General features: G+C 44.1%; 1 protein-coding gene and 1 pseudogene across 1 annotated transcript in view; one reads left to right on the forward strand and one right to left on the reverse strand.

Annotated features, from left to right (window-relative positions):
- NAV2 (neuron navigator 2) overlaps window positions 1-22,716 on the forward strand; it is a 796,404-nt gene that overhangs the window by 156,369 nt on the left and 617,319 nt on the right. The gene's annotated exons all lie outside the window — the stretch shown is intronic.
- On the reverse strand, window positions 4,891-5,550 carry LOC113885978 (annotated as a pseudogene).

Here is a 22,716-nt window from a genome sequence, read left to right on the forward strand (position 1 = left end):
TACAGCGTGGTCTGTGTGTGTGTGTGTATCTGTAGAGAAGTCAGGAGGAAAACGCATTGGCAGTGCTTCTCTCTAAGATGTGGGTTTTAGTGATTTTATTTTCTTCTTTTAAGCCTCTCTGTAATGTCTGCATGAATGCAATGGACGTGAAATAGTGTCCTTATTTAGAATTAAACCTGACTTGCTATTTACCTATTAGAAGAAAGCTAGGTTTGTCTGAATGATCCCAAGTCTTGAAGGGGCTGGCTCTATAGGGAGCTTGTGAACAGGAATCCCCCAGCTGGTTGACTCAGCCCTCTCTGGCAAGATGGAGCCTTCAGGGTGGGGCAGGTGGCAGGAGGGGTTGAAGTGACAAGTCTGCTTTTAAATCTGTTTGAGAGAATGGCTTTATTCACCACCATTCTACCTGAGCATTCCCTTCCAGCATCTTCTCTGACCAGAGTAAAGGTCCTGGGATGAAAAAATGCCAGCCAGAGAGTAGAGTTCAATTCTCTGTCCTCTGGAGGAAGAGAAATTATTTTGCTTCAAAAAAAAAGAAAAGAAGAAGGCAGAAAAGAAAGCAAGACATCAGCCCAGGAGCTGCATATGCTTAGTTAATGTGCTGTCTATTTCGCAAATCCTCTTAGCAAGAGATTGGTTTATCTCTCCTATGGCAGGGCCCACGGCTGTGGTGCAGACAGAAGCTGGCCTGGCCCCTGCAGACCAGGCTGAGCTCCACAGAGCGGTGGCCTTGGGGACATGGGCCCCTGACAGATGAGCAGCTGGCCCAGGGGCCGTGGTGTGGAAGCCCTGGCCTTGACTCTCCTGCAGAAGGGGCCGTCCTCCTTGGAAGAGCCGACAAGGCAGGTGGAAGAGGTGGGATGAGGGTGGCAGAGGAGCCCAGTCAGGTCACTGTGGGCAGGAGCAGCCCCTGGCTTGGGGCTTCCTGTTACTAATAGTTACAACTGTTCTAACTTCCTGTTACAACTCATTTAGTTGTCCTGGGACTCAGATCAGGGTTCTCTTGGGTTCTTGGTTCATAGGTGACAACGGTTTGGCTCATAGGTTCTTTTTTTCTGGCTGTTCCACATGGCTTACAGAATCTTAGTTCCTTGACCAGGAATTGAACTGGGCCATGGCAGTGAAAACCTTGAGTCTGTCCTAACCACTGGAGAGTCAGGGAATACCCAAGGCCCATAGATTCTTATTCTTCCTAGGCCCCAAACTTTTTTTCTTTGAGCCACCATTTACTAGTGCTTACACACTTATTAAATACACAACTCATTGCTAAGCAATGTCAGTATGTCATTTAATCCTCAAACCTCCCTGTAAAGTTGTCCTCATTTTACAGATGATGAGAGTAAGGCTCAGAGAGTTATTGCCACACAGATCATTAGTTACTGAGCTAGGGCTTGAACCTGGATGTGTCTGTTGCAAAGCCTGTGCTCCCAAGTTCTCGACTCACGTCATACGTGAGACTCACCTGTGGAGCTTAATCACACAGGTACCAGGACCCCACCTCAAGATTCCTGAATCCCTGCAAGATGCTTTGCAGGTAATTCTGATGTATACCACCTGATTGAAAACCACTGGATGCTCCAGAATCCTGAGCGCTTGCCCAGCTTGCCCTGAACTCACCAGGATGAGTTCAGCTGGTCTTTGGGTCCCCACTACCCTCGTTCCAGCCCTCCTCTCCCAACTCCTGGTGAGCCTCCTGCAGACCCCAGCTGACCTCTGGGCTTTAATGATGCTGGGGCTCCTGACCAAGACTACCATACCCATTCCTCCCTCTGCCCCTGCTGGACTTCATCTCTGTCCCTCAAGGGAGAGTCCTGGGAACAGATAAGGGGACACCTGACAGGCAGGCCTGCTAGGGCCGGTCTCCAGGGGACTGGGGGGTAACTGTGGCTGGACAGTTGGGAAGTATGTCAGCCCCTCAGGTCACAGCATGGGCTCAACTGTCTGATCAGCCTGTGACCATTAAGTGCCCTTGGGAAAACTGTTTTCTATGCACTTGCTCTTTCCTTATCTCACCTCGGCTGTTTCTTTCATTCAGCTGAGCACCAGGCTCTTGGTTAGAGCAACCAGAAGTGAGGCAGGGTCCAGATGCACAGACTCGAATGGGAATGACAGGCTTGCAGCAGACCACCGCAGGGTGCTACGTTTCTAGCTGTGACAGACGAAGGCAAACCAGCTGTGAGAGCCCAGAAGGAATCAGGGTTAAGACTGGGAAAAGGAAAACCGCCTGGAGGAGGTGACACTGACTGGTAACATACAGCCTGTGAAATATGCTGAGTAACATTTCTGGACTGCAGAGCATATAGGAGCACTTGAACATGAAAAAGCTCTCACTTATTCATTCAGCAAACATCCACCGAGGGCCAAGTTGTGTTCTAGGAACTGTTCTAGGCACTGTATCTATGTTCTCATAAAACCTAAATGCATGGATGGGAGGGAAGACAATGAACAACCATGTATATGTATTTAGTTGTTGTTGTTCAGTCACTAAGTTGTGTCCAACTCTTCTGAGATTCCATGGGCTGTAGCCCGCCAGGCTCTTCTGTTCATGGGATTTCCCAGGCAAGAATACTGGAGTGGGTTGCCATTTCCTTCTCCAGGGGATCTTTCTGATCCAGAGATCAAACCTATGTCTCCTACATCGGCAGGCAGATTCCTTACCACTGAGCCACCAGGGTGTGTGTGTGTGTGTGTGTGTGTGTGTGATGCAATAAGACTTATAGAGAAAAAAATTAACCTGGGAAGGAGGATGGCAGTGCTGGAGTCGGGGGGAGTGGCAGACGTTGCTACCAGGGCTTCTCTGATTAAGTGATGTTTCAGCATAGGTAAGGGAGGGCCACTGAGGGCAGGAGAGAGGAGAGAGGACACCGAATGGAGGCTGCAGGTATAGTGTTGGATTTAGAGATCACATTGTCCCAAACTGGTCATCTAACACAGTGAATACAGCTGAAACCCCAAAAGAAAAGGTTTCTAAGAATAGCAAGTCTGAAGAGAAGGAAATTCTACACAAACTAGGGCTGTAGAGAGCCTGGGGGCTATGGAATTAGGTGAGAATCAGAGTCATAGTATGATGGCTATTTTCCAAATAGACTATTGAGACACATTCTCAGGATTTTTCTGATTTTAAAAAAATTACCTTCAAAGGGTTAAAAAAAGTTCATGTTTAGATACGTAATTTGTTTTCTCTTGTGTAATAAACTACCCCAAATTTAGTGGATTAGAACAATAAACATCATCTCAGAGTTTCTGGGAATCAGGCATCTGGAAGCAGCTTGGCTGGGTGGGTCTGGCTCCGGGTCTCTCAGGAGGTTGAAATGCAGATGTTAGGCAGGACTGTGTTCATCTGAAGGTTCCAAGGGGACTGGAGGATCCACTTCTAAGACATCCACTCAGAGGCCTGACAAGTTAGTGCTCATGGTGGGAGAGGCTTCAGTTTCTCATTGGGTGCACCTCTCCAAAGGGCTGCTTGAGTATCCTTACAACATGGCAGATATTTCCTCTAAAGCAAGTAACTCAAGTAAGAGCAAGGCAGAAGCCCCAGTGTGTTTTGCTGTCTAGCCTCAGAAGCTCACATCGTTAGGTCTGTAGCATCCAATCTGTCACACAGGTCAGTCTGGTACAGGGTAGGAGAGGGCTTTGCAAGGGCACAGATACTAGGCCAGGATCGCCCGGGACATCTGCAGTTCAGTTCAGTCTCTCAGTCATGTCTGACTCTTTGCAACCCCATGGACTGCAGCATGCCAGGCCTCCTTGTCCATCATCAACTCCCGGAGTTTACTCAAACTCATGTCCACGGAGTCGGTGATGCCATCCAACCATCTCATCCTCTGTTGTCCCCTTCTCCTCCCACCTTCAGTCTTTCCCAGCATCAGGGTGTTTTCCAATGAGTCAGCTCTTAGCATCAGGTGGCCAAAGTACTGGAGTTTCAGCTTCAACATCAGTCCTTCCAATGAATATTCAGGACTGATTTCCCTTAGGATGGACTGGTTGGATCTCCTTGCAATCCAAGGGACTCTCAAGAGTCTTCTCCAACATCACAGTTCAAAAGCATCACTTCTTTGGTGCTCAGCTTTCTTTATAGTCCAACTCTCACATCCATACATGACTACTGGAAAAACCATAGCTTTGACTAGATGGACCTTTGTTGGCAAAGTAATGTCTCTGCTTTTTAATATTCTGTCTACATTGGTCATAACTTTTCTTCAAAGGAGCAAGCGCCTTTTAATTTCATGGCTGTAGTCACCATCTGCAGTGATTTTGGAGCCCAAAAAGATAAAGTCTATCACTGTTTCCACTGTTTCCCCATCTATTTGCCATGAAATGATGGGACCGGATGCCATGATCTTAGTTTTCTGAATGTTGAGTTTTAAGCCAACTTTTTCACTCTCCTCTTTCACTTTCATCAAGAGGCTCTTTTTTTTTTTTTCTTTTATAACTGAGATTTCATTGGTTGTTTTGAGGATCACTACACAGACATTTCAATTTGTACACAATTCTTCACATATGTACCAGAAATCTAAAATATCATGTAGTTGTGATTCTTAACAGTTATTCCAGTGACTTTCCAGCTTAAAATTTGGAGCAAACTTTCCTTAACAGTATATCAAGTACCAATATCTTCAAATATTGATATGTTGTTACATCATAAGTCCCACTGATTCACAATTTAATATCATATACACTACATACCCAAACTGTCGATCGTTCACAGCACATTAACCAAGTTACTAGGAAAACTGGACTACCACGACCAAAGATGTTATAATATAGTGCACAAAATTCTGACCAGGAGAGCCAAGATCAAAAAGTGGTTTGCTGTAGGAAATAATTCTACCAAAACGATATGGGAAGAGAAGTAATTTAAAGTGTTCAAGACATTAAACGCACAACTGAGTCCAAACTGCCATTTAGTATGCTTTTGTGTTACAGGATATAAAAGCTACCCCCCCATCTATGGAATGTTAAGCTGACACCCAAGACAATCAAAGCCTCCCATATCCAATATCCCACTATTTTCTGGTTGTACCAAAAAATAAACAACCAGCAAATGATTTCAACTCTTAAAAAAAAGCATTTACACGTAAAAAATGGGATGAGGTGGATTCCCTCCTTTTTAAAAATGTTTCTAGAGCTACTAAAAAACTTGCATTTACAAAATAGTTGATAAAAATATTCCTCTGGATTGTACAAGAGGGGAAACAGGGACCACTGACAGGACTCGGTGTGTGGTTATTAATCAGACTTGGCTTCTTTCTCTTCTGCTTCATCAGAGGCTGGGCTCTCCTCGTTTTTAGTCTCTCCATTTTCTGCAGGTAAGTCTTCTTTAGTCTCCTGGTTGGCCACTTCGGCCTGTTTTCCCTTTGCTCCTCTTTTCCCTTTTGTTTGCACTTTTTTGTCTGAAGATTTATCCCTTCCCGCCGCCTTTTTTGGCTTCGTTTCCACTTTTGCAGGAGCCGGTTTTGCTGACAACCTCGCCGACCTCCTCTTGGGCTACTCCTTCGCCGCCCCCTCGGCGGAGCTGACCTTCCTCTTGGGCATCGTGGCGACCGGGCGGGCGAGAGCCGGGTGCCTGAGGGCCGCGGCGCGCTGAGAGCCTTCGCGAAGCTGAGTAGCCTCCATCAAGAGGCTCTTTAGTTCTTCTTCACTTTCTGCTATAAGGGTGGTGTCATCTGCATATCTGAGGTTACTGATATTTCTCCTGGCAACCTTGATTCCAGCTTGTGCTTCTTCCAGCCCAGCGTTTCTCATGATGTACTCTGCATAGAAGTTAAATAAGCACAGTGACAATATACAGCCCTGACGTACTCCTTTTCCTATTTGGAACCAGTCTGTTGTTCCATGTCCAGTTCTAACTGTTGCTTCTTGACCTGCATACAGATTTCTCAAGAGGCAGGTCAGGTGGTCTGGTATTCCCATCTCTTGAAGAATTTTCCAGTTTGTTGTGATCCACACAGTCAAAGGCTTTGGCATAGTCAAAAAGTAGAAATAGATGTTTCTCTGGAACTCTCTTGCTTTTTCGATGATTCAACAATGTTGGCAATTTGATCTCTGGTTCCTCTGCCCTTTCTAAATCCAGCTTGAACATCTGAAAGTTTACGTACTGTTGAAGCCTGGCTTGGAGAATTTTGAGCATTACTTTGCTAGCGTGTGAGATGAGTACAATTGTGTGGTAGTTTGAACATTATTTGGCATAGACTTTCTTTGGGATTGGAATGAAAACTGACCTTTTCCCAGTCCTGTGGCCACTGCTGAGTTTTCCAAATTTGCTGGCATATTGAATGTAGTGCTTTGACAGCATCATCTTTTAGGATTTGAAATAGTTCAACTGGAATTCCATCGCCTCCACTAGCTTTGTTCCTAGTGGTGTTTCCTAAGGCCCACTTGACTTCACATTCCAGGATGTCTGGCTCTAGGTGAGTGATCACACCATCGTGGTTATCTGGGTCATGAAGATGTTTTTTTGTATAGTTCTTCTGTGTATTCTTGCCACCTCTTCTTAATATCTTCTGCTTCTGTTAGGTCCATACTGTTTCTGTCCTTTATTGAGCCCATCTTTGCATGAAATGTTTCCTTGGTATCTTTAATTTTATTGATAAGATCTCTAGTCTTTCCCATTCTATTGTTTTCCTCTATTTCTTTACACTGATCACTGAGGAAGGCTTTCGTATCTCCAGTTGCAATGGGTATATCTTTCCTTTTCTCCTTTGCCTTTTGCTTAGCTTCTTTTCACAGCTATTTGTAAGGCCTTCTCAGACAACCATTTTGCCTTTTTGCATTTCTTTTTCTTGGGGATGGTCTTGCTCCCTGTCTCCTGTACAATGTCATGAACTTCTGTCCATAGTTCTTCAGGCACTCTGACTATCAGATCTAATCCCTTGAATCTATTTCTCACTTTCACTGTATAATTGTAAGGGATTTGATTTGGGTCATACCTGAATGGTCTAGTGGTTTTCCCTACTTTATTCAACTTAAGTCTGAATTTGGCAATAAGGAGTTCATGATCTGAGCCACAGCCAGCTTCCAGTCTTGTTTTTGCTGACTGTATAGAGCTTCTCCATCTTTGGCTGCAAAGAATATAATCAATTTGATTTCAGTATCAACCATCTGGTGATGTCCATGTGTAGAGTCGTCTCTTGTGTCTCGGGCCATCTTGGAGACAGGTTACCATAATAGTCCACTAATGAAAATCTGTTTTTAAAATGACATGAAATTAGCATTATTTCAGAAAATTTGTGATGTGATCACTTAAAAAAAAAAAAAAAACAACAGTCTGCTGAACTATTTTTAAGATCAGGTCAGCTCCTCAAGGGAGGGGGTCCCAGATTTTGCATTCATTCCAAACCTGGGGTTAATTAACTCAGAATTTCACTGCTGTGCTTTGACACATTACTTAATCTTCCTGTGCCTCTGACTCCTCACTGCAACATGGAGAGTAATAACAGCCGTCTTCCTGGGTGCTCTTAGGAAGATGGACAGCGTCCGTCCCAGCAGGTACCCACTCCGAAGTGCAGCAGTGAAGGTTTCACCAGATGAAAGGTTTCACCAGTTTCACCAGATGTTGGCTTCTTGAGTTTGAGCACATTTCTTCACCTTTCTGTGCCTCTCTGCTTCTGTAAAATGGCAGTAGTAATAGTCTCTGCCTTGTAGGATGGTGATGACAATTGAATGAATGAATTTTTATATAGTGCCTAGCACTGTCCGGCATATCCTAAGTGCTATGTACGTATTGGTGAAATAAAACATAGTTGACGTATATAGTAGATGTTTAATAATGGAGAGTTGTTTACCACTGTTCAGGCTTGCACCCCATGACAAAGATTGAAGGTATCAGAACATACTGGAAAAAACACCCTTTAGAATGTGGGAGTCTTCCTGGATGGTCTGTTTGTGGAATATTCCTTGGCCTTTCACAGCCTCAGATTCACCCAGGCTCCCTTCCTAATTTTAAATTTTGTCCTTCCTTTTCCATGGTTAGATGACTGGCTGCAGCTGCTGGCCCCAAGTCCCTGAGGCTCCGAGTGTTTTTGTCATTCATCATTGGGTGGGAACGAGTGGATTTTGCTAACCAAAAGGTGAGCCCGCCACCTGAACTTGTGACCTGAAAACCGCTGAGAGAAAATGCAATTCCCTTTCAGAATGTCTCCATTAGCCCAGCTCTTGCTGCCAAACATCAGCTGGCAAAAAGGCCTCCAGGAGGCCCTTTCGGCTCAAGCACCATGCTGAGTTGGGGGTTGCCGGATTTGGAGCAGCGAGCAACAAAAAGGATCTTAGAGCTGCTGATTCTGGGAACGGTCACTAACGTCCACGACTGGCTTATTCTGAGCCAGATCCTGTCAGAGAGCTCATTTAGTGCTCATGGTCATCCTGAAGTCATTTTGTCATTGTCTTAATTTTACAGATAAGGAATTGGAGGTACCAAGAAGTTAACCAACTTGCCCAAGAACATGTGCTTGGGGAGTGATGGAGCCAGGATTCAAAACGGGCAGCCTGGCTCCAGAGCCCAGCCCCCAGCTCTGTATATGCCACCCTGGTGACTTCAGTGTCTCCAGGCTGTCCCCATTCCCCATGTGGCCCCTCTAGGGGCGAGGACAGCAGATCTTAGTAGCTCCCCAGTTCTTTTTCACACACAGCCTGCTGATGGGTGTGGTCGTATCACATGCTTCTCCCTGCCTCAGTTTCCTTGGCTATTAAGCCAGGTCCCTGAAAGGTCTCCCGACTCCTGGTGGGGAGGCCACAGGCTTTAGGAAGTAGGCAGACTCAGATGGAACCCTGGCGTCTTTGGCCAGTTCCCTTACGTAACCTCTCTGAGCCTCAGCATCCCTTTCTACAAACAGGGGATGATTAAGGCAACTCCAGAGAGGTACAATTAGAAGAAGTGAGAAAAGGGAAAAGGAGGTGCATCAATTAGGAATTTGGGATTACATGTACACACCTTGTTGTTGTGTAGTCACTAAGTCGTGTCTGATTCTTTGCGACCCTATGGACTGTAGCCTGCCACGTTTCTCTGTCCATGGGATTTCCCAGGCAAGAATACTAGAGGAAGTTGCCATTCCCTTCTCCAGGGGGATCTTCCTGACCCAGCAATCAAATCTGTGTCTCCTGCATTGGCAGGCAGATTCTTTATCGCTGAGCCACCTGGGGAGCCCCATATACACATTCAGTTCCGATCAGTCGCTCAGTCGTGTCCGACTCTTTGCGACCCCATGAATTGCAGCACGCCAGGCCTCCCTGTCCATCACCAATTCCCGGAGTTCACTCAAACTCACGTCCATCGAGTCAGTGATGCCACCCAGCCATCTCATCCTCTGTCGTCCCCTTCTCCTCCTCGCCCCAATCCCTCCCAGCATCAGATACTTTTCCAGTGAGTCAACTCTTCGCATGAGGTGGCCAAAGTACTGGAGTTTCAGCTTTAGCATCATTCCTTCCAAAGAAATCAGATCTGGCTGATCTCCTTCAGAATGGACTGGTTGGATCTCCTTGCAGTCCAAGGGACTCTCAAGAGTCTTCTCCAACACCACACTTCAAAAGCATCAATTCTTCAGCGCTCAGCTTTCTTCACAGTCCAACTCTCACATCCATACATGACCACTGGAAAAACCATAGCCTTGACTAGACGGACCTTTGTTTGCAAAGTAATGTCTCTGCTTTTCAATATGCTGTCTAGATTGGTCATAACTTTCCTTCCAAGGAGTAAGCATCTTTTAACACATTTATGTAAAATAGATAAACAATAAGGACCTACTGTTTATCACAGGGACCTATATTTAATATTTCGTATAGCCTATAAGGGAAAAGGATCTGAAAAAGAATATATATACACATATATGAATGTATGTATAACTGAATCACTTTGCTATATATCTGAAACTGACATAACATTGTAATCAACTACAGTTCAGTAATAAAAAAATTTTAATTATAATTCTGAAAACAGGCACATTAAATCCAGATTCATTGTTCAAAAAAAAGAAATAAGAAAATATATGTATCATGTTGACATATAGGAAGTACTCAATAAATGTTTTCTCCCTGTTCCTACCCACTTCTATACATAGTGTGAAACTTTAGTCAAAAAAATCACAAATCCATTTATTTGTTCCATAGACATTTACTCTTCCCTGTTCATCCTCATTTTATCCAGTTACATTCATTCATGTATCCTTCTGTCCATCTGTTCACTCATCCACACATTCATTCACCCAAATATTGATTGAGCTACTGCTGTCTGCCATGTTCTGAAGATGGAAAGCTAGGGTCCTTGCTCTCAAGTAGCTCATAATCCAGGTTTCAGCATATGCTCTTGAGTGTCACGTCACATTCAGATATACAAAGCTTTGCTCATCCAGATTTAATACATTAGGTTGACAGCTCTGTCATTAAAGAAGCTTTTCCCCAAGGTTTTTCTTGACTTAGTAGCAAGGTACTATGATTAAACCATTAGTTTAACCTCTCATCATGTTCAAATCTGTTTTGTTGAAGTAAATCCACAGTTAACATCTGTCTGTAGTCCATCCGTTTTATGCGAGCCATACAGCCCAGCCAACCTGCTCAGACCACCTCTGGGTTGTTATATTTCTCCAAGGGCAGAGCCAGCACCCTAGGCAGACAAAGCTGCACTTACCACCTGGGCAGGGTGATTTCTCCAGGAGCACTGCCCTCATATAATTGGCCTCAACAGTGAGCAATTAATGACGTGGAACCACTGTGAAAGCACCATAAATAAAAGGCCAGGAGCCTGAGATTGAAGCGAACCAGAGGTTACAGTAATGATGATGAATTGTTTTTCCTGGAGGGTTTTTGTTGTTGCTGTTTTTTTTTTTTTTTTTTAAAGGAGCTAGTTAGCATCTCTCAACCATGATGACCCCACACTGGGGTGAAGGTGGGAGAGGGTAGGGATTCTGTTTGCAGTTGGTGAGGTCTGATAGATGCTGGGCGGGAGAAGTGTCATAAGTCACTTCCAAGGAGCTGTGCTGAGCACTGAAATAGCTGTTGAGTCAGCAAAGGGATGCTTTCCAGAGTGGAGCAGAATGAATCTGGGCTTTGGGATGAGCTGCAGCTCAGTATCTTGAACTTGGGCATGTGCATGGCTTCACCTTCTCAGCCTTGATGTCTCCATCTATTGAATAAGGAAGAGCACAGTGCCTACCTTTCAGGGCTATTGTGGGGAGTAAATGAGACAACATACTGTTTACATTTTATCCTCAGTTATTGGCCTGGGCCTAACACATTGTGGAAGCATATCATACACTGTTGCTTTGCCCCCTAAACAGTCATCTTAGACATTCTATTACAATGTGACCTCACTGCATAAGATAGGGTGTGTTTATTTCCAGTCCCCTAGATGAGTTACTGGCTTACAGTAGTACTCATCCCCTGGGAAGCCCCATATCCACACTGCTTTATGTAAAATAGATAACCAACATGTACCTAATGTATATCACAGAGAACTATACTTAATATTTTGAATAACCTATAAGGGAAAAGAATCTAAAAAAGAATACGCATATACACATATATGTATGTATGTATAACTGAACTGGGTTTCCCTGATAGCTTGGCTGATAAAGAATCTGCCTGCAATGCAGGAGAACCCAGATTGATCCTTGGGTTGGGAAGACCCCTATGGAGAAGGGATAGGCTACCGTCTCCAGTATTCCTGGGCTTCCCTGATGGCTCAGATGGTAAAGAATCCACCTGCAGAGCAGGAGACCTGGGTTCAATCCCTGGGTTGGGAAGATTCCCTGGAGGAGGGCATGGCAACCCGCTTCAGTATTCTGGCCTGGAGAATCCCTATGGACAGAAGAGCCTGGCAGGCTACAGTCCATAGGGTCACAAAGAATTGGGCTTAACTGGGTGACTATGCACAGCACAGCATAACTGAATCACTTTGCTGTATATCTGAAATTAACACAACATTGTAAATCAGCTACACTTCAATAATAAAAAAAAGTTAAATTATAATTCTGAAAAAAGCATGTTAAATCCAGATCCATTGTTTAAAAAAATAATTAAATGAGAAATAACTGTATCATGGTGACATAAATCTCAAACAAAGATGACATCATTTTCTCTGCTCTTCTTCTCTGTGGTAGATTAACTGTATTGATGATGTCAATTCTTCACACACAGGCACACAGACACACACACACACTGTATCCATGTCCTTTGCCACATGTCTTTGTATTTTCTTTTACTAAAGAACCACTCAGGGGCTTCCCAGGTGGCTCAGTGGTAATCCGCCTGTCGATGCAGGAGACACTAGAGATGAGGGTTTTGACCTGACCCAAGGATCAGGAAGATCCCTTGGAGTAGGAAATTGCAACCGGCTCCAGTATAAGAATACTGGAAAATTCCATGGACAAAGGAGGCTCGTGGGCTGCAGTCTGTCGGGTCACAAAGAGTCAGACACAACTGAGCAACACCCAAAAAACTACTTACTTGCTTCTAAGGCTGGACCTGTGCCATGTTTTGGACATTAGATGTGACACTTGCAGAGACTTGAAAAGATAACCCCACTCTTGGTCTTGCTTCTATTCCATTGCCATAAGAGGATGCTCAGGCTAGCCTGGTGGAGGGCGAGAGAGATGTAGAGAAGAGTTGGGTCACCCAGCCATCATCTACCCATCATGAGAGTGAGCCGGGCTGCTGCCAGCACTGCCCAGCCAAGCCCAGCCTAAATCACAGATCCACAGACACCTGCATGAAATGAATGCTTACTGTTTCCAGCAATGGACAGTTAAGGTATGTTATTACAGAGCATCATTGTGGCTATAATGGCTATAAATAGCGATACACCCCTCCCCCGTTAATATCTGGGATGGATCTTAAAAGATGGCCAGGAGAAATGATGACATATTTGTCATTTTTTTTTCCTTTTTATCACCTCTGGGAAAATATTTGATCAGAGGGTAACTACCATTAAATGATTATTGCTTAAATGATTTGAAGCACTATGAAATGGAAAGTCTCAGCTATCTCTATTGAACTGTCTCTCTTAGATGAAGTATAGTCAGCTGAAATAATAATATTAATAATAGTAACACGTTACCTCCACATCACTTTAATACTTAAAAAAACTTCCAGATGTTTTCTCTAAATCACTCTGATATTCTCAGTAACACTGTTCCTGATAGGTGAGGTGACTCAGGCAGGGTCACACAGCTAGCAAGTGGTAGGGAGAATTCTTGATAGATGGTGCCTTCACTTTCTGTGGCTGCTGTAACAAATTAATACAAACTTAGTGGCTAAAGCCCCTGATGCTGGGAAAGATAGAAGGCAGGAGCAGAAGGAGATGATAGAGGATAAGATGGTTGGATGATAGAGGATAAGATGGTTGGATGATATCACCAACTCCATGGACATGAGTTTGAGTAAGCTCTCAGAGTTGGTGATGGACAGGGAAGCCTGGTGTGCTGCAGTCCATGGGGCTGCAAAGAGTTGGACATGACTGAACAACTGAACTGAACTGAACTAGTGGCTTAAAACCTCACAAATGCATGGTTTTACGTTCTATAGGTTAGAAGTCTAGGAGTCTCAAAATCAAGGTGTCAAGAGGGCTGTGTGTTTTCCTGGAGTGTCTAGAAGCTAATCTGTTTCCTAGTCACTTACAGTTTTTGGATGCTGCCCATGTTTCTTGATATGGGGCCCTGTGCCTCCATCCTCTAGGCCAGCAACATTGCATCTCTCTGGTCATTCACTTGTAGTCATGTCTCTCTGACTGACTACAGTCGGGAAAGTTCCTTCACTTTGAAGGATTCACACAGTTAGATCGGGCTCACCTGGAAATCCAGGACTCTCACATGTCAAGCTCCTTCACCTTAACCACATTTGCAGAGTCCCTTCTGCATGTGAGGTAGCATATTCACAAGTTCCAGCAACTAGGATGCGAACATCTTTTCAGGACCACTGTTTCGCCCGCCATGCAAAGGGTCACCTACATTTCCAGTAACTCATTTCATCAGGATTTGGCAGGCTATATTGGCCGCCCCCTCTCCTTCTTCTTCTTTTCTGAACAATGGTGCAGTAGCTATAGTTCCTCGATTCCACTGCCTGTAAAATCTCAACATTTGGCCAAGTGGGGAAAAAAAATGGTAAGCACTCCCCAAAACAGATCTTGAGACAGGGTTGTCTTGGAGTACTTGGAGTTGGAGATATTTTATATTCCTGTAAAATCACTTAGTGTTAGCTACAGACATGTTTCTGATTAAAATGGTCCAAAGGGTGTGTTCCTTCTGCATATATTGCTTACTCATCTCTCTTGGTGTAAAGGGACCAGATCTTGTAGGAGAAATGGATTTATTTTATGGTGGGACAGCAGCAGCAGAAATTACTTCATGCAAATGAAGCTTGGCAGTGTGACTTCATGAATAAGAAATGAGCCGGCGCCTCCTCTCCCCACAGGCGATGGTGCGCACTGGGAAATTAACTGTGGCATTCGTTGGGTGGCCTGACTTCTCTGTCAGGGTTTCACGCAGACGCAAAGATGCTTCCCTTCACCCAATTGGATATCAAGCATTTATGTACTTTATAGCTTTGCTTTGTCTTGTAAGTGAACCATGGGTGGGTCTTAAGTCTCCCGGAAGCTTCTGGAGATCTTTCAAAATTAAGAACTCATGGTGGGAGCCAACATGGCACTGAGCCACACATAATGGCCATGAGTTCAGATCATCTCTGAGTTTAAGAGATTTAAGATATTCTGACTTTTTTGAATAACAGTATGCCCCAGTACTTAAGTACATGGTCTCAGGAGCCAAAATATCTGGGCTCAAATCCCTGCTCTGCTCCTCTCCAGCTACATGACATTTGGCAAGTTACCCAGTCATTCAATGCCTCAGTTTCCCTATCTACAAATTAGAGATTATAATAGCACTTACTTCATAGGATTGTTATGTGGATTAAACATGGAAATGGGGATAAAGCACTTAGAATTTCACTGATATCAGGCTTTGGAAGTCCAGTAATGTTCAGTTCAGTTGCTCAGACGTGTCCGACTCTTTGCGACCCCATGGACTGCAGCACACCAGGCTTCCCTGTCCATTACCAACTCCTGGAGCTTACTCAAACTCATGTCCATCCAGTCGGTGATGCCATCCAACCATCTCATCCTCTGTCATCCCCTTCTCTTCCTACCTTCAATGTTTCTCAGGATCAGGGTCTTTTCCAATGAGTTAGTTCTTTGCATCAGGTGGCCAAAGTATTGGAGCTTCAGCTTCAGCACCAGTCCTTCCAATGACTATGCATTTCCTTTAGGAAAGGACTGATTTCCTTTAGGATTGACTGGTTGGATCTCTTTGCAGTCCAAGGGACTCTCAAGAGTCTTCTCTAACACCACAGTTCAAAAGCATCAATTCTTTGGTGCTCAGCTTTCTTTATAGTCCAACTCTCACATCCATACATGACTACTGGAAAAACCATAGCTTTGACTAGATGGACCTTTGTAGGCCAAGTAATGTCTCTGCTTTTTAATATGCTGTCTAGGTTGGTCATAGCTTTTCTTCCAGGGAGCAAGTGTCTTTTAATTTCATGGCTTCAGTCACCATCTGCAGTGATTTTGGAGCCCAAGAAAATAAAGTCTCTCCGTATTTCCATTGTTTCCCCATCTATTTCCCATGAAGTGATGGGACCGGATGTCATAATCTTTGTTTTTTTTGAATGTTGCGTTTTAAGCCAGCTTTTTCACTCTCCTCTTTGACTTTCATCAAGGGGTTCTTTAGTTCCTCTTCACATTCTGCTATCAGGATGGTGTCATCTGCGTATCTGAGGTTAATGATATTTCTACCAGCAATCTTGATTCCAGCTTGTGCTTCATCCAGCCTGGCATTTCACATGATGTACTCTGCATATGAGTTAAATAAGCACAGTGACAATATATAGCTTTGGCATACTCCTTTCCCAATTTGGAACTACTCTGTTATTCCATGGCCAGTTCTAACTGTTGCTTCTTGACCTGCATGCACACAGGTTTCTCAGGAGGCTGGTCAGGTGGTCTGGTATTCCCATCTCTTGAAGAATTTTCCACAGTTTGCTGTGATCCACACAGTCAAAGGCTTTGGCATAGTCAAAAAGCAGAAGTAGATGTTTTTCTGGAGTTTGCTTGCTTTTTCTATGATCCAACAAATATTGGGAATTTGATCTCTGGTTCCTCTACCTTTTCTAAATCCAGCTTGAACATCTGGAAGTTCACAGTTCACATACTGTTGAAGCCTGGCTTGGAGAATTTTGAGCATTCCTTTGTGTGAGATGAGTACAACTGTGCAGTAGTTTGGACATTCTTTGGCATTGTCCTTCTTTGGGATTGGAATGAAAACTGACCTTTTCCAGTCCTGTGGCCACTGCTGAGTTTTCCAAATTTGCTGGCATATTGAGTGCAGCACTTTCACAGCATCATCTTTTAGGATTTGAAATAGCTCAACTGGAATTCCATTGCTTCCACTAGCTTTGTTCATAGTGATGCTTCCTAAGGCCCACTTGACTTTGCATTCCAAGATATCTGGCTCTAGGTGAGTGATCACACCATCGTGGTTATCTGGGTCACGAAGACGTTTTTTGTATAGTTCTTCTGTGTATTCTTGCCACCTCTTCTTAATATCTTCTGCTTCTGTTAGGTCCATACCATTTCTGTCCTTTTTTGTGCCCATCTTTGCCTGAAGTATTCCGTTGGTATTTCTTATTTTCTTGAAGAGATCTCCAGTCTTTCCCATTCTATTGTTTTCCTCTATTTCTTTGCATTGATCACTGAGGAAGGCTTTCTTTTATCTCCTGCTATTCTTTGGAACTCTGATTCAAATGGCTATATCTTTCCTTTTCTCCTTTGCCTTTCACTTCTCGTCTTTTCTCAGCTATTTGTAAGGCCTCCTCAGACCATTTTGCCTTTTTGAATTTCTTTTTCTTGGGGATGGTCTTTATCCCTGCCTTCTGTACCACGTCACGAACTTCCATCCATAGTTCTTCAGGAACTCTCTATCAGATCTAATCCTTGGAACCTATTTGTCATTTCCACTGTATAATCAAAAGAGATTTGATTTAGGTCATACCTGAGTGGTCTACTGTTTTCCCCTACTCTCTTTAATTTAATGAATTTTGCAATAAGGAGTTCATGATCTGAGCCACAGTCAGCTCCTGGTCTTATTTTTGCTGACTGTATAGAGCTTCTCCATCTTTGGCTGCAAAGAATGTAATCAATCTGATTTTGGTATTGACCATCTGGTGATGTCCGTGTGTAGAGTCAACTCTTGTATTGTGGAAAGAGGGTGTTTGCTATGACCAGTGCGTTCTCTTGGCAAAACTCTGTTAGCCTTTGCCCTGCTTCATTTTATATTCCAAGGCCAAATTTGCCTTTTACTCCAGGTATTTCTTGACTTCCTATTTTTGCATTCCAGTCCCCTATGATGAAAAGGACATCTTTTTTGGATGTTAGTTCTAGAATATCTGTAGGTCTTTATAGAACCATTCAACTTCAACTTCTTCAGCATTAGTGGTTGGGGCATATAGACTTGGATTACTGTGATATTGAATGGTTTGCCTTGGAAATGAACAGAGATCATTCTGTCATTTTTTAGATGGCACCCAAGTACTGCATTTTGGACTCTTGTTGACTATGAGGGCTACTCTGTTTCTTCTAAGGGATTCTTGCCCACAGTAGTAGATATAATGGTCATCTGAGTTAAATTCACCCATTCTAGTTCATTTTAGTTCACTGATTCCTAAAATGTTGATGTTCACTCTTGCCATCTCCTGTTTGACCACTTCAAATTTACCTTGATTCATGGACCTAACATTCCAGGTTCCTATGCGATATTGCTCTTTACAGCATTGGACCTTGATTCCATCACAGTCACATCCACAGCTGGGTGTTGTTTTTGCTTTGGCTCCATCTCTTCATTCTTTATGGAGTTCTTTCTCCACTCTTGTCCAGTAGCACACTGGGCACCTACTGACCTGGGGAGTTCATCTTTAAGTGTCATATCTTTTTGCCTTTTCATACTGTTCATGGGGTTCTCACGGCATGAATGCTGAAGTGGCTTGCCATTCCCTTCTCCAGTGGACCATGTTTTGTCAGAACTCTCCACCATGATGTTACTTGAGCTAAAATTATAATGAATGATGAGTGCTCATTGCTGCTGCTGATTATACGCATTCGTAATTTCATCAAGATCAGGTAGAAAATAGGACCAAGATTGAGAAGTCTTGGGTTCCAGCCCAGCTTGTTGGTGCCCCATTTTCTAGGCAATTCATTTACATCGCTCAGCTCCTGTTTCTTCATCTGTTGGATGAGGTGATGATCATTCCAGTTATATCTTATTGCATAACAAATCACCTCAAAATTTAGTAACTTAAATCCTTCAATAAAAAATAAATTAATTTAAAAAAATTAGTAAGTTAAAATAACAGCCATTTTATTATAACTTACAATCTTGTATGTCAAGGTTTCAGATAGGGCTCTGCCGAGTGATTCTTCTGCTCCTCATGGCTTTAACTAAGGCTAATCACAGAATTCAATCAGTGATGAGCTGGCTGGGCAGGTACAAGATGGTTTCACTCACATGTATGGTGCCTTAGCAGGATGGATGACTTGAAGGCTGGGCTCAGCTGGGACTGTAAACTGGAGCAACTACATGTGGCTGCATCAGCACTGAGGTCTCAGGGTTCGATGTCCAGTGTTCTCTGAGACAGTGTTCCAGATGACAGGGAATGGGATCTTCCAGCTTCATAAAGCCTGACCCTGCAGAGTGGCACCGTGTCACTTCTGCCATGTTCTAATGGTCCAGAGAAGACACAGAGCCTTCCCAGATTGGGTCATAGACTTCACCTCTGGATGGGAGGTTTGCCAGAAGATTTGTAATCTTTCATCTCCTCAGGATCCTGTTCTTATGACCATGATGTGTGAATACAAAGTACTGTGTAAACATGATGCCTGTTAAAGTGAATTACATCCAGTCTTTTCCTAAGATGTCTTCTAGGTGCACGATGGTGGCATACATACAGGAGCTTTTAAGGCTTTGATCATACTATATGGTAGAAATCTGGGGCTTCCCACCTGTCAAAGATTCCCAGCCAGATGGGAGAAGCAAACTAAATATTTTGTTCATGTCAGAGCTATGTAAAAATGAAACATGCTCCCTTTGTGAGGGAGTGAATTCCCTGTTACTAGAAGTATTCAGTCCAAACTGAATAACTACTTCTTAAAGATTTTCAAAGCAGTCTGTATGAAAGTTGGAGCTATGTTATCTGTGAGTTATGCTTCAGGGATGAGAGTTTATGAATCTTTGATTTCTAGGGTAGGCCTCTAGGTCTTGTTTCCTCAGTCCAAAGTGCCCAGGATGAGGACAATTCAGAGTGCCTAATAGTGCTTTCTGAACAAACCCAACAGGGCCTGGGGGCTGAAGAAAAATCTGCCTCCACAGATAGTCCCTGCCACCAACATGAAAGACAAGGAAAAACGAATCAGCATTTTGAGCAGATATGGGGCGGGAGGTGGGGAGATGGGGATCAGTGCTCAGCATGTTTTATATATATATATATATCTCGGAGAAGGCAATGGCACCCCACTCCAGTACTGTTGCCCGGAACTCCCATGGATGGAGGAGCCTGGTAGCCTGCAGTCCATGGGGTCGCTAAGAGTCGGACACGACTGAGCGACTCACTTTCACTTTCCACTTTCATGCATTAGAGAAGGAAATGGCACCCCACTCCAGTGTTCTTGCCTGGAGAATCCCAGGGACGGGGGAGCCTGGTAGGCTGCAGACCTCATCAGATCCTTATATTTTCCTTGAAATGTGGCATTTTTCCCCTGATTTCTTACCTGAGGAAACTGAGAGGTTCAATTACTCCTCATGGTCCAGAGCTAGAAAGTGATGGAGTTCCAGGTTCAAACTCAAGTCTATCAGGCTCTCAAACTCAGCCTCTTCCCACTGCTGCATTCTAGTTCCCTTCAGTGGGAATATACCATTCTAGGTGGGCTTCCCTTGATTGCAAATGACAGAAGTAGTCCATGGAGAGAGGGGGAGAGGAGATGTCTGTGCCCAGCTTCCTCTTAACCCCGATTTCCCACTCAGTGTGCCCAGTGGAAAGCCAGCTCTCCCTCACTTCAAAGTTGTATCCTCATGTCCTGTTGGCAGCCTCCCAGGATATCCGTTCTCACACCAGGCTGGAAGGTGTCTCATCCAAGTCTGGAATAGATCAGAAGAGCCAGAAACTCTGGGCATGTGGATGCGGCAGGGGAGCTGCACTCCCGGGACTAGTAAAGGCAGAACCACCTGGGCCCAAGTCAAGCCCAGCATTAGCCTCTGCGAAGAGTTGCAAGATTTGTGTCTCAAGTACTGTGTGACCTTGGGAAAGTCACTGAATCTCTCTGAGCCTTAGTGTTCTCAACTGTGAGATGAGCTGCTAGTACCTACCCACCTTCCAGATCAGAAATAATATTAGTTACCCAGTTGAGTGTGGTACCTGGCACCTAGCAGGCAATACACACAGAGCAATTATTATGTGTAGGGTTATGAGTGACTCAGTTTGGGTTATATTGACATGGCTGCATTCTCTGAGGGAAGACCATTGAGTTTTGATAATAATTTGTGAACTAGAGCACTGAATGGATGGGCAGATCTGAGAAGGAGGCATAAAATGGGAGAAAATGCTATCTAGGAAGGAAAAGCACAGAATGCCTTTCATCCCTTGCTTCTCACACAGGACCTGCTGCACAATTTGTGCGGCTATTGCAAAATGGACACATGAGATGCCTGGTTCAAAGGTTATTGAGTTTTCCAAGATGATGTTAGCAAGAGCATTAAACCAAGCGTGGGCCATTTCTGAGTACAGGGCTCTTTGCTGCTACACCAGTCACATGCCCATGACACCAGTCATGTCCCCACACTTAAACACTGCCAGTGAAGCAAGTGCTGCTGTGGGCCAGAGCTTGGCAATGTTCCCTTTTCCCTAGCAACCTTTCTCCCTGCCTGTACACAGCTTGATGGGGTACCTGGAAATATCAAAGGAGGGGAAGGGATCTTGAAGCTGATTGAAAACACCTCTACCTGAGCCCTGATGGTGTCATCAGCGAGTCAACGTGTAACATAGTGATTTCGGGCAATTATAGAACATGTACGTATATATAAATTTTTTCTGTTGACATGATTCCATGTACTTACAGGAGTGTTGCCATGGTGATTGGCAGGGCCAGCTGTTGTTTCATTTCCCCAAAGAATTGTGTGGTAATGATGGTTCCCTGGAGAGTTCTCCTGGGGCAAGGAATGATATTAAAAATCTGCAAATCAGTGAACAGGTAGTGGATAGGACCTCGTTCTCATTAGTTGTAATTAACAGGATTTTACAGCACTTTGATGAGAAGTGGTTAATTTGGCAGAGAAATGTAGAGAGGGAGACTGCTTTTGGAGCCTGAGTTTGAATCTTCTCTCTGTCACTTAAGAGCTGTGTCACTTAATTCCTCTGAGCCTCAGTTTCCTCATTTAGGAAATGGGGGATCATTATACTAAACTTATGAGAACATTCAAAATAACTATGTGGAATACTTAACTCAGTATCTGGAACATTCCCTGTGGCTGAGCTGGTAAAGAATACGCCTGCAATGCAAGGGACCTGGGTTTGATCCCTGGGTTGGGAAGATCCCCTGGAGAAGGGAAAGGATACCTACTCCAGTATTCTGGCCTGGAGAATTCCATGGACTGTATAGCCCATGGGGTCACCAAGAGTCGGACCCAACTGAGTGACTCTCACTTTCGCTGTCCATATGTGAGCATAAACGTTCCTCAAGGAAGCCTTCCTTCAGGTCTTCAGGGAAGTCTTCTGAGATGACTGCCCACACCCCCCACCCCAGGCTCTGTTAAGACCCCTTATTATACACTCCTACAGCTGCCTGTCTGCCTTTTGTATCACTTATTAAAATTTTAATCAAATAATTAGGAGTGTAATGGTTTGTTTAAGATATGTCTCTCTCAATAACTATTTTACTCACTACTGTATCCCCAGTGCTTGGAATAATGGCTAACTGAATTTGTTGAATAAACAGATGAAGGAATAAAGCCTGCAAAAGTGCTCCCCCTTACCCTCTACCCACAGCTGCACTTGGTGGGAAGCTTGTGTCTTGCAAGGTGAGAGCTTCGTGTCTTGCAAGGTGAGAGCTTCGTGGCTTTCCCAGCTTCCTTGATATTTGGTAGATCGATTGTGGTCCCACTAAGTGCTCAGGAAAAAGCAAATGAAACACCATCATTACACATCAGGGCAGCATGAGAAGAAAGGGAAGAAGTAAAATTACTAATCTTCTACTGCATTTCAGGGCCTATGTCTCTTGTTTAGTCCTCAGAACCCCTGCACTGTAGGCAGAATGATTTGCACTTGACAAATGAGGAGACAAAAAAGAGAAAGGGCAGAGTGTTAAGTAGGGCAAGTTGATCCTTGTTGTGGACCCCAGTTCTATAGAATGAGGGTGGGACAGGTGGCTGGACAACCCTGAAGATCCCATTCAACATGATCCTTCTCTGATGGAGGTGCGGCAGTCTGCTGTTCATCGGTGAGTGTGCACGTGTGTGCAAGTACCCAAAGTCCTCTGGGACTGGGACACTGTCATTAGCATGAGTGCTGGGCTTCAAACTCTCAGAGGAGCACCCGGCCTTGGCTAATTACATCTCAGAGTTTGGGCAGGAGTGTCTGTCCTCACACTCTGGGAATGCCGGTCGATCTTGTTCAGCTTTTACACTCTTCCATAGG

This window comes from Bos indicus x Bos taurus, chromosome 29 (assembly GCF_003369695.1).
Source record: "Bos indicus x Bos taurus breed Angus x Brahman F1 hybrid chromosome 29, Bos_hybrid_MaternalHap_v2.0, whole genome shotgun sequence".
Taxonomy (NCBI): domain Eukaryota; kingdom Metazoa; phylum Chordata; class Mammalia; order Artiodactyla; family Bovidae; genus Bos; species Bos indicus x Bos taurus.